This window comes from Pyxicephalus adspersus, chromosome 7 (genome assembly GCF_032062135.1).
Source record: "Pyxicephalus adspersus chromosome 7, UCB_Pads_2.0, whole genome shotgun sequence".
Lineage (NCBI taxonomy): Eukaryota > Metazoa > Chordata > Amphibia > Anura > Pyxicephalidae > Pyxicephalus > Pyxicephalus adspersus.
In genome coordinates, this window is record NC_092864.1 from 12,900,476 (window position 1) to 12,911,869 (window position 11,394).

The 11,394-nt window shown below is 36.1% G+C and overlaps 1 long non-coding RNA gene across 1 annotated transcript; it reads left to right on the top strand.

Annotated features, from left to right (window-relative positions):
- Window positions 1-9,255: 9,255 nt before the first annotated feature.
- Window positions 9,256-10,233, top strand: LOC140334499 (uncharacterized). The gene is made up of 3 exons (XR_011921567.1): window positions 9,256-9,367; window positions 9,737-9,883; window positions 10,031-10,233. It is a non-coding gene; the product is annotated as an uncharacterized lncRNA (long non-coding RNA).
- The last annotated feature ends 1,161 nt before the right edge of the window (window positions 10,234-11,394 follow it).

Below are 11,394 nucleotides of genomic sequence, written 5' to 3' on the forward strand. Positions count from 1 at the left end.
CATCCTGCGATAAGAGGGAAATTACCTTTCTGATCTTGTTAATGGTGGCACCATCTAGAGTTCTGGAAAGGCTTCCTATCTGTGTCATGACTGAGAAAGTCCAAGTAGAAGGATCCCTGGAGAAGTACAACCATTGGAATTGTTCTTTTCATAATATTTTTACATGTTTAATTGACAACTAGCTCTGCAATTTTAATCTCTATTTCAAACTCTGACGTTTAACGGTGAGCTCCAGGAAATATAACAGAAAAGATCAGCAGAAAGTAAGTCTACAGTATTTTACACATTTCCCTGTGCTGTGCCTCCCCAGAAAAAAAATTGCAGTGGGTGACAGCTCTGGAATGAAGGTATGCATTGCCCCAAAAGCTACATGTTTATTTTTTTAATTTTGCTTGGCTATATTTTTGTTATTCTTTTTATTAGAGTTCATTTGTGTGCACTCACTACTTTTCTTTTTACTTTTATTTCCTGGAGCTTCTTAAATGTAGAAAGCTACAACATCTATCATTGAAAAGAAAAACACAATCAAACAAAAAAGCAACCCTCACATTTATGAGGACAGAAAGGCTAGAAAACCAACAATTTTGCCAGAGAAGAAAGAAGAATTAAAGTAAATGGCAAACTGATGAAAAGGACATCTGGGTACAAACAGCACAAAACTAACTGACATACATACCCATATTGTGCTTTCAGCCTCGTCACAATTGCTGCCCTCTGAACATTAGTAAAGGATGAACAGTTGTTAAGTGCTACTAGGATGTAGGGGTCAGAACTGATGATTTCGTTGTCTGTCAGATCACAAGCCAGGCTTCCCAAAGTTATCAAGTTCTCCTTAGTTATAATATTGCTGTTTATGTTCTAAGAGTAAAAAACAAAAGAATAAATGTATAAATGATAATGGTTTGATAGCTTAAAGGACATTTGCACAAGTGTAATAAAATCTTAAGAGGTACAAACAGTATATGGTTGAAAGTTGGTGGACACCTTACTGACACAGCTATAGTGGTCATTGGAGAGCCCTTTCAAAAACTATAGATAATTGTGTCATGTATTTATATAGCAACAATGTACTATGCAGCATCTTACAAAATCCATAGTCATGTCACTAACTTTCCTCAGTGGAACTCACAATCTAATGTCCCTAAAATAGTTAGGTATATGTCCCTACTATAGATTAGGAGCAATTTTGTTGTGTGGGGCAGTGACCTTGCAATATATATTTTGCTGCAAGGTGAGAATTCTAGCCACCACGTAATTTCTTCCCCCAATGCATGGCTATACACAGCTTTCATACTTATGGGAAAGTGTACCATCAGGTTTTGCAATGCAACTATGGGACTTTGTACCTATTCCGTCAAAGGAACATTTGTGAGGCCAGTTACTGATGAGGAACCTTGACTTGTGATCAGTGTTCCAATTCATCCTTGAGGTATTTAATAATCTTGAGGTTGGGGATTTGTGAAAGTAACTTGATTTCCTTCATACCAAACTCATCAGATAACATTTTTATGGAATCTGTTTGGATATGGCTTTATGCATAGGTTTGCTTGAAATAAAAGAGCCTTCTGCAAATTGTTTCCATGAGTTGGACATACTCAAATCTCTAAAATGTCTTTGCATACTGTAGCATTTACAATATTTTTTAATAATAACACTTGAAATATTTGAAAGATGTGTACATACATTGACAATATAGCATGTCCTAGGGCAAAAAATACAACACACCAAAAGACAACTGAAAAGAATAAAAGAAAATAGATTCTTTGCACAGTGCTCTGTGTCCTTACCAAACAACTCCTTGCACTGCTAAGCAGAGCAGTTCTCTTTGTAGATCCTTGGGGCAGCAGGTCAATGTTAGCCTGTCCAACACGTGTTACATAATCTTTACATTGCGACTGACTGGTGTAGGGGCTACAAGTAAAAAAAGATTGAAAGAAAGTAATAATAACCTTCTCTCATTTGTAGAACATCATACTCTAATGGGGTACTGGAGTTTACAATAAGCAAACAGCTGTCTGTTAAGCTGGTCATATATGTGAAAACGTTCAATCACTTTCAACTAATTTACACAGAGAGTGGGCAACCTACCACCCAAAAGTTCATTCAAGCATGAGAATTCGGTTGCTAATGAAATTTCAATTTGGTAATAAATTAACAATTTTAACAAATAATGATTTGATAATAAATTGACAATCTTCTGGAGGATTAAAATGGGAGGATGTCAGTGGGGCAGGGAAATATAACTAAAACTTTGATCACATTATCAAATCACTGTATATTATGTCAGCTCTATAGAAATATATGGTGATGATAATAATAATATTATGGCCAGCTATAAACTTCACAGAGTAAGTACTCATACAGTAAGTAAAGAGAGACAAAAGTATGTAGGAGGCAAGTATGGTTTTAAATTTTACTGGATAAATTTAAATCAGAAATCCAGCCATTTGGCTGTGACCTTCTTCAACTGTGACCTGGCTATCCCATAATCCTGGATGTGACCTTCTATAACCTGGATGTGACCTTCTCCTTCCTAGCTGAATCCTCTTCCTTCTTAGTTGTAAAACCTCCTTGCACCTTGTTTGGGAGAACAGGTGGGGATGATTCAGGCAGCCAGGAAGACCTTCTGCTGCACTGGCATGTAAACCTTTCCATCCTTACTAAACCCTCCATCTAGTTGTTTTTGGCAAAATCTGTTAATTGTCAGTATTGCCTGTACACCATTCCTTTTGTACACACTTCAAATTGGCTATGGTACTTCTTGTTTTTCCCCCTCCATAAAAACACAAACATTTAGGCTTAGCTTTTCTTAAGTAGAGGCATCATTGTTTTAAAGTACCATCAGCAGCACAATCTGTATACAAAAATAGGCTGAAAAAGTATTGTGATAATTGATAGCGGTTTGTTACCTCATGAAGAGCAGGACATTGCTGGGAAAGATGCTGAAGTCTGTTAGATTGCCTCCTTTTGTAAGTCTTTTGGCCATGCAGCTCACCTAAAACAAAAACATTAATTAGCTTAAATCTGTTTACAATGTCCGTGCATTCTAAGTTTGTGATACATTTGACAATGGCACCTACTTGATTACTGTCTAACTTCACTGCTTTGTCATTCATGGACTTTACCAGACTGACAAACTGGTCATCGTTTAAGCTTCGTGCAGCTCCACAGGTAAACCCTTGTAGGATGTTCCCAGACAAACTAGGAGGGAAAGCAACAACAGTAATTGTTAATTACATATGCTCTATTTGTTTACAAACAAAATCCTGGTTACCTCTAAAATAAAGAATAGATTTGGTAAAATTATTTCTAAATAAAGTATTACCATGAGGCTATTTAATGAATAAAGCTCTTCAATGTCCACAGAATAGGAAAGAGCTAATCCCTGAGACAGGCAAGTTTTAGCACAGCATAGATTTCTATTGGTGCTAAAGTTATGATAGCAGCTCACTTAACAATCTGTCAATATCAGCACCTCTGATTTCAGATAAGGGTTAAAATCTCACTGGGACCTTGTCTCTTCTATAGAAATTATTGACGTATAAGATATTTCACATATCACAAAAATGTGCAATTTTTCAAACTTATTAACTGTTGACTGATCAAACATTAGCAATGATAATCGCCAAACATACATAATAATTAAGCTAATGTTCAAATAATAAATTTAAGTAGGCATGGTCTTCTTTTTTTGGCTATGTTTTAGCCCCTGGATCTCACCATACATAGAAGAAACTGGAACTATGCTTCCAAAGCTGTCTGTATTATTATACACTCAACTTTAGAGAACTTGGACATCCCTTGCCACTAGGTTCCCAGCCTAGCTAGAAAACTTTTGTATACTGGGATATATCTGGGATACAGCATTTGGGAAAGCATCCCAATCTCTAATAGTAGCAGATATAACTTCTCAATAGTTATATTACAATTACACCATGTATGTCTTTCAGGTCACAATAAAATGAACTTCCTAAATATAGACATTAGTAGTTTCATCTTGGCTTCTCAATAGTTATATTACAATTACACCATGTATGTCTTTCAGGTCACAATAAAATGAACTTCCTAAATATAGACATTAGTAGTTTCATCTTGGTTCCCCTACTCTGTTTTTATATCCTACAAAGGTTAGTGGGCTGTGTTAGCCAGTGTAAATGAGACAACTAAAGCAGAGTCCAGAAATAGATAGAGGGAAATGTCTAAAGTGTACAAAATTCTATCCACACATATAGAGGGATCAGGTAATTGGTCAGGGCAGGTAGTAAAGGTTTACAGGTCAAGAGACGCCACTTATGAAAGACAAAAATCGATTAAGGTGCAGGGCCAAAAAAACACTCTATCAAGATTAAATTTGTTCTGGGAAGTACACCAAAAACAATACCACATCTTCGAAATCAAATCTCTTTTACCCAAACAAATTCAAATTAGGAGTTTCCTCCAAAATCACTCTACTGAAATAGTTACTTACATAGAGAAGTCATTTAGTTTCATAATTACAATGTGGAAGAACACTTGAGCCTAAGAGAAAGCAAACACGTGACGTGAGAACAGAAATCAACATTTTAATTTAAAAAACCCCATAATTGTTTTATGAATCATACATACCTGGCTGGTGGTCCATTTCATCTGATTTATTTCATTGACATTGAGGTTGGAAGCCAGTAAGTTAGACACTGGGATCATGCTGGCCAGATTGGCTGGCAAAATCTGGAAGATGGTTCTGGTTGAGCTGCTGCTAGCCTGAATGACCTGAATGGTTTGGAGGAGGGATACAGTTTGCTCAGTTATCTCTCTCTCTGTAAAATCTCAATTTACTAATTATTAATGAAAAAATAGTCAAATATGCTGGTTAGGTACTGCACTGATGACAAAGAGCTGAACAGATGTCATCCACTTACCTGCTGAACAAATTTTTGTTTTAGCACCATTGGAGCTTGTTCCATGTTGCTGGTAAACTTAGTGTTAGTGGTCAGGGTCAAGATGTCCTTCATTTGCAACTTGCTTATTTCAGAAGACTGGATGCCAATAACCAGCTTACCCAGATTCTGCAGAGACTCAACATTAATCTAAAGAAAAAGATGCAGCATGTTAGCATTAAGACATTAATAAGTAGACTTGTACTCAAAAGGTGAAAAATTGCTGTTAATGGGAAATAGCATTTGAAAAAGCTACTATAGTAAAAAGACTTATGAAACTGGCCACTGCTATGGTTTTACATATTCAAATGCAATACTATAGGGACAATATTATAGTTATTAATACCTAACCTATGCAGTGTGTCAGACTCCAGTTTATTGATACTATGGTTTCCGGTTGCCACCCTTTTAAAGTAAGAATGCTCGCTTACCCAAAATCCTCCTTATTGTTCCTTCTGACTCTGTTGGCCATAGTTCAAATTTTTGAAAGTTTTAAAATTCTTTGCTGGTACCTTGAATTTTGAACCCACATGATTCATCTTACACCCATGATAGCAGGAAACCTGAACCTCATATCTATTTAGCACGTGAATCTCTCCAATATAGTTCCAAGTATCAAACAGTCCTACCTACATGAAAGAGACTGGGGAACTTGTCTATCCAATAAATGCCATACTGCAGCTGAATAATCATCAGGGCCCCCAAAAATCTCTAACAATTTGACACTTCCACTACAGTCTATCTCACTGGTTTCCCCTGCCAACCTCCACATCTCTATAGGACAAAGCAGTGATCAGAGGTCAGTAGGAGGAACCCCACTTACAGTCTTTAGAAGTGGTTGCTTCATTACTGTATGTTCTTTTTTCCCCCTTATTTTCAACTAGTGTTCTAGGGTGAAACTTACTCAGTGTGATGACCCTGAATGAGCAACATTGTCACCCTCATTTGGACTACAAAGCATTTTGTGGTCCACTGGATTGAATTGGGTTGGGATAATAGTCCTTGGGATTCCAGAGTAGCAGAGGCAAAGAGTACATGAACTCAGGAGACCAAAGAATTTTTAGCAGATCAATTTTGTATATTTGGCAGATCAATTTATATATATATATATATATATATATATATATATATATATGTGTGTGTGTGTGTGTGTGTGTGGGCAGCCTTTTAAATAAAGACATAGATATCACTAAATGTTACCTGGAAATCACTTTGCACAATCTTTGATATAATAACAGAAGCCTGTGTGACACTCCAGGTATTGATGGAGGACAAGGACTGAAGATTCTCCCTCAGAACAGTGCCACTGGTTTCCTCCAAAATGGATGGTGACAGTCCAACAGCTAGAGGGCCCAATAAGGCCAAGGTTTCCGATGTGATGGTGGTAACTGGGGAGAGCAGGCCAGCCAACTCCTACAAGAAAAGGTTCTAGTAAGTAGCCAAATACAGATTTAGAGTTTATTTGGTATCACTAGTGCCAACTCTGGGGTCTGTTATTCCCCCATGAGACCCCCACCCCTTCCCCATAAAGATCCCTTTTTTTAAAAACACTTACCGCTTGCCCTAGGTTGACAGAGGCACTACATGATTTCAAGGATTGTAGGGTGCTCTGTGCCTGGACTGCAGATAGGGTACTAAGGTCTAGCTGACTAACAGCATAGCAAAGGATATTTGCAGGAATACTACAGAGAAAAAAAAGTCTAAATTATTTAAAATCCAAAGCATTATGTTAAATAGATGTAAAAGAACAACAGTTTTGGATAGAATAGGGCAAGAATCTCTTTCAGGTGTTATTGCCGTTGATGGGTAGATTGTTCTAGTGATAACACTCACAAAGACAGGAACTGAAGGTAAATCTTCATCAGGGAGACATGCATGTAATAAAACAATTAGTAAAAACAAAATCAAGCTGAGAAGTCTAACAAATCAGCAAATATACATTAATATAATTACAGGTTAAGATTTAGAATATTAACTTCATAGTAATATGATGGTAGAAATGTAATAGGGAACCTGGGTACTCACAATTTAGGCTTACTTGTGGATTCTGCATGAAATCACAGCTGGTTTCATGTCTCTACTTAGGGCTGAATGTTAACTTTATGGCCCGTGCCATGGGCATGCTCACTGTTAGTATTGGTTCCAGATGGACTATAAAGCCTACCTCTTGGCAAAACATAGCTAAATTACCAATGTCAACAATGTTACCACTTTGGGTAAGGGTGTAGCATTAAAACTCATTGGTGCTCAAAATTTATCAAACAATATAGAACATACACAAGGCAACTGTTAGGCAAAATATGCCAAAGAGTGAGGATTCCAGGTGGGGTGACTATCTAAATTATCAACTTTGTAATAAAAGACATTTTAAATTGAATGTGGTATTAAGCAATTGCTCCATGTAGGTTATAAAAGTCTTTTTTTTACTGCGTGCTATATGACTGGCTGCTATACCGGTAGGGTTTCAATTGTCACAAACTAAGAGGAATAATTATGAGTGTATTCTACATCTATTTTTAAGAGGGAGAGGTGATGAGCTTCACAATTTTTTAGTGGATATAAAGCCTGAAGGTTTGACCTTCTTTAGAAACCTAGAATGACCAACAAATTATGCCCTCTATTTAAGGGACAAGGTGCAGCTTTTCTTTGAAGTATAAGTTCTTAATTTTATATTGTTAGAAATTTTTCCCCTAAAAGATTAGTGACAAGTAAAGAAAAACCTGATCCTTATCATATATCTTCTATATTAAATTAAGGGTAAAGATGCGAGTAAAAAATGTAACATACAGTTGCACTGAGAATGTTGGGTTTTCCATGCTGAGCAGTTCTGCGTAGTATATCTTAAAGTCTTCTTGGAGGGTTAGGTTTCTGATGAAATTTAGTGTTAATGAGTCCACCAAAAATGTCTGAAGCTGTTTCAACACAAAATTTAAAGAGTTATTTAGTGATAACAGCAGCATCAACAGCCTAGCTCAGAACTCCAATAGCTTGAAGTCTTAAATTTAATTCAAATTACCTTCCTACCCAATGAGTAAGAATGATTGCTACAAAAAGAGTAGTCTTTCACATGTGTACTTGAACTCCTGATGTCTTTATTTTCAAATACAAGGTATCTGTAAGTTCTCCTTTAAAGAAAGAGTAGCTACAAAAACCTTACATTGGTTTATGTTCCTGAGATATTCTCACTTCCTGTATGTGGACTTACAGGTGCCCAGCAGAAAAGTGAATATATCAGGAATCTGGTGAAAAGAATGTAACATATAAGCTCATTAATAAGAGAAGGGGCTTAGTGATAGACAAGTTGGGGCGTTCAGTATTCAAAGAAATTTTTTTCTTTGTGTGTGGTGCAATATAAATACATTTTATACATTACCAGGGTTTCATTGCTGCTAAATGATTGCAGATCGTCACGAGTACAGTAGGTCACATAAATCTGTAAATAATGAACGATCCAGGAATTTTCACCGTCTGTGTAGCATCTTGGATTAAAACCTATAAAAAGGGGAAGTGGTAGATATAATTATTTCAATAACTTATCGACCCTCCAGAGGTTGCCTTGAGTTCCTTGAGCCATGGGAATTCGTGCCTCTAAGGTCATTTTACCTCAATCACATTGAGATACCATTGCAAAGAGCATAGGAAAACACTGGATTTCAATATGATAAAGCCATTGTTCTTGCACATATGAAACAGATATTATTCCCATAGTATATTTAGCAGATTAAAAGAAATAAAATAAGACAAATTAATTTTCAGGTTTTGCACACTCTTTAGCATGCCACTTATTTCATTTACTCTTAGAATTTCTCTATAGATTTTTAAATTCAACAATTTGCAGGCCTCTTCAAAACTATAAGGTGTGTGGAGCTCAGCTTATAACATACCCTGAGTTGGAATATTTATTAGTTGGCCAATTAATGATAACTTGGTCCCTGATTGTGGGGTCAGAATGGAAAATCTCTAAAGTAGACTTTAAAAAGTGTCTTTTCCGGTAACAGACTGTAGGGTTTTTTTGAGAACTTGGGTGTGAGAATTTCTGAATCCTATCAAACACTAATGACAACAAAACGTATTTCAAAAGGATGTCTACTTTCTATATTAAAAGTAGGATGAGAGCAAAATCAATGCTCATAGTCAAAAAAAACAACAAAGGAAAAATAAAATACATTTAGTCAACGTGAGACACATTCTGACAATTACCGGAAGAAGTGCTGGATTTTGTAGTCAAGTATGGTTTCAAGAAGTACTGATAGATTGCTTCTCTTGTGTCATCAGAGTTTCCTATGTTATCTGATTTGTTTTACATTGCCTTGTAAAAATTGTTTTTTTATTTTTTCGTAGTTGTTTGCAATCCTGGAAGCTACCAGAAGTGGGTTGGCATGAACTTTGCAGAATTCTTTAGCTTCTTCTCAGTTGAAGAAATAATGACCCTCAATCAAAACTTTACTTTGGTATGTATAATTTAAGTTGGTTGAAGTTTGCATAACTTAAAATGATTATAAAGGTTATTAGGAGGACAAATAAAATTGCTTTCCATGATTCTGGGTGGTGCAAAGCTATAATTTGAAGTCATCCAAAGGAAATAATGTTTATGTCTTGGCTGTTAGATGGGAAACACCAAATTCATATGACATATTTCAATCACTGTGCCAAGATCATAATTATGTTTCTGAATTAGATAACTAGTTAACTTTCTAAATTTGGGATATCCTACATAGTACCGTGCAGGATAAAATAATTGAAAATGTATCATTTAAAAAATAATGTTAGCTAATGTTGCTATTGTTTCATTAATTTGAAAATTCCTATCTCTGTTCCAGAATCTGCTGACTTCAACAGACGTGGCTGCCCTAGTGACTAAAGCTGATGTTCTCCTCAATGTAACCGTGCTTGAAAAATATCTCAGTATCATTGCACCACAAAATGTCTCAGACTTCCTGGTATCTTTAACTTCTGCAGCAATTCAGGTACATACAAGAGATCAAACCTAGAAAACATGTGTTTTGATATATAAATGACTGACGTAACGCTGTTTTTAGAGAGTCTTGTATTTATGTTTTAGAACACCAGTTTTACTGTAACTTTATAAAAAATGACTGTTTTTTTACTTGTAGGCAAACCTGTCTGAGCAGCAGATAACAACAATAAAGAAAACACTGCTTAATGTGGAGCTCAGGATTCTTCAGGCCAACTTCTCTACTTTTACAAGCACAGACTGGACAGTGATGTTCCAAGTTAATTTGTTAAACTTGACTGCATACTTCAACCAATCCCTTCTTAGGTTGATTCCCCAGAACATATCCTGTGTCTCTTACCCAGCAATGTAAGTATGCAGATAATTAAAGGGAGAAGGCAAAGTATATCTTGTTTTTCTTTACTTTACCATTCCACATTTTCTAATCTCTTTCTTTCTTAAATATACAGAGTGAAAGCATTTAGCCTTACGTATAGCTCAATGACACAAGACACAAAAGAAGCAATCTACATGTACTTCCTGAAACCATACTTGATTGCACAATCCAACACATCCACAGGTACAATTCTAGATCTTCAACTGCCATGCTAGCTAAAGATGTTTTTTGTCCTCCTTGCTGAGGAAAAGTTTTAATTTTTTTGTCTTCTCCGTGTGTTGCCTATAGTTGTTTGTGATGCTGGAAGCTACCAGAACTGGGTTGACGTAAATTTTGCAGAATTTTTTGTATTCTTCTCCTCTGAAGAAATAATGATCCTCAATGAAAACGTTCCACCGGTATGTCTGCTGCCAATGGATTGAAGTTTGTAAATCATTTGCAGTGAAGGTTTCTTTAAAAAATCAATTAGAAAGGGTTGGCATGTGTTGTGGTGTTTTATAGCTATAATTTAAATTCACCTACAAAATTGCATTTACCTTGCTATTGTCTTAGATGGGTAATGCCATATACAGGTTATTTATTTGAACCACTGTGCCAAGGTCATAATTATGTTTCAAGTGTAGAGAGCTACAAACACTCTCATCTTTCTGGGAACTGGGGATATCCAATATGGCATCTGGCAGAACAATATCATACAAATATCAAGCAAATAAAGATAATTTTACCTGTACTAGCCAATTATTTACTAAAAAAGATAATATAATTGTTTTCCAGGATCAGCTGGCTCCAACAGGCCTCGCTGCCCTTGTGACCAAACCTGACGCTGTCCTCAATGTAACCGTGCTTGAAAAATATCTAAGCGTCATTGCACCACAAAATGTCTCTGTCTATCTGGAAGCTATTACATCCGCGGCAATTCAGGTATATACAACAGATTAAACCTAGAAAACATTATGCTTTGACAAAGGATGCTTAAAGTTACTGTTTTGGGAGAGAATGGTAGTTGTGTTTGACAAGTAATCAAGCATTAGAAATGTTTCTGAAACTTAAAAAAACTACTGATTTTACCTTGTAGGCAAACCTTTCAGAGAAGCAAATAACAACAATAAAGACAACACTCCTTGCTG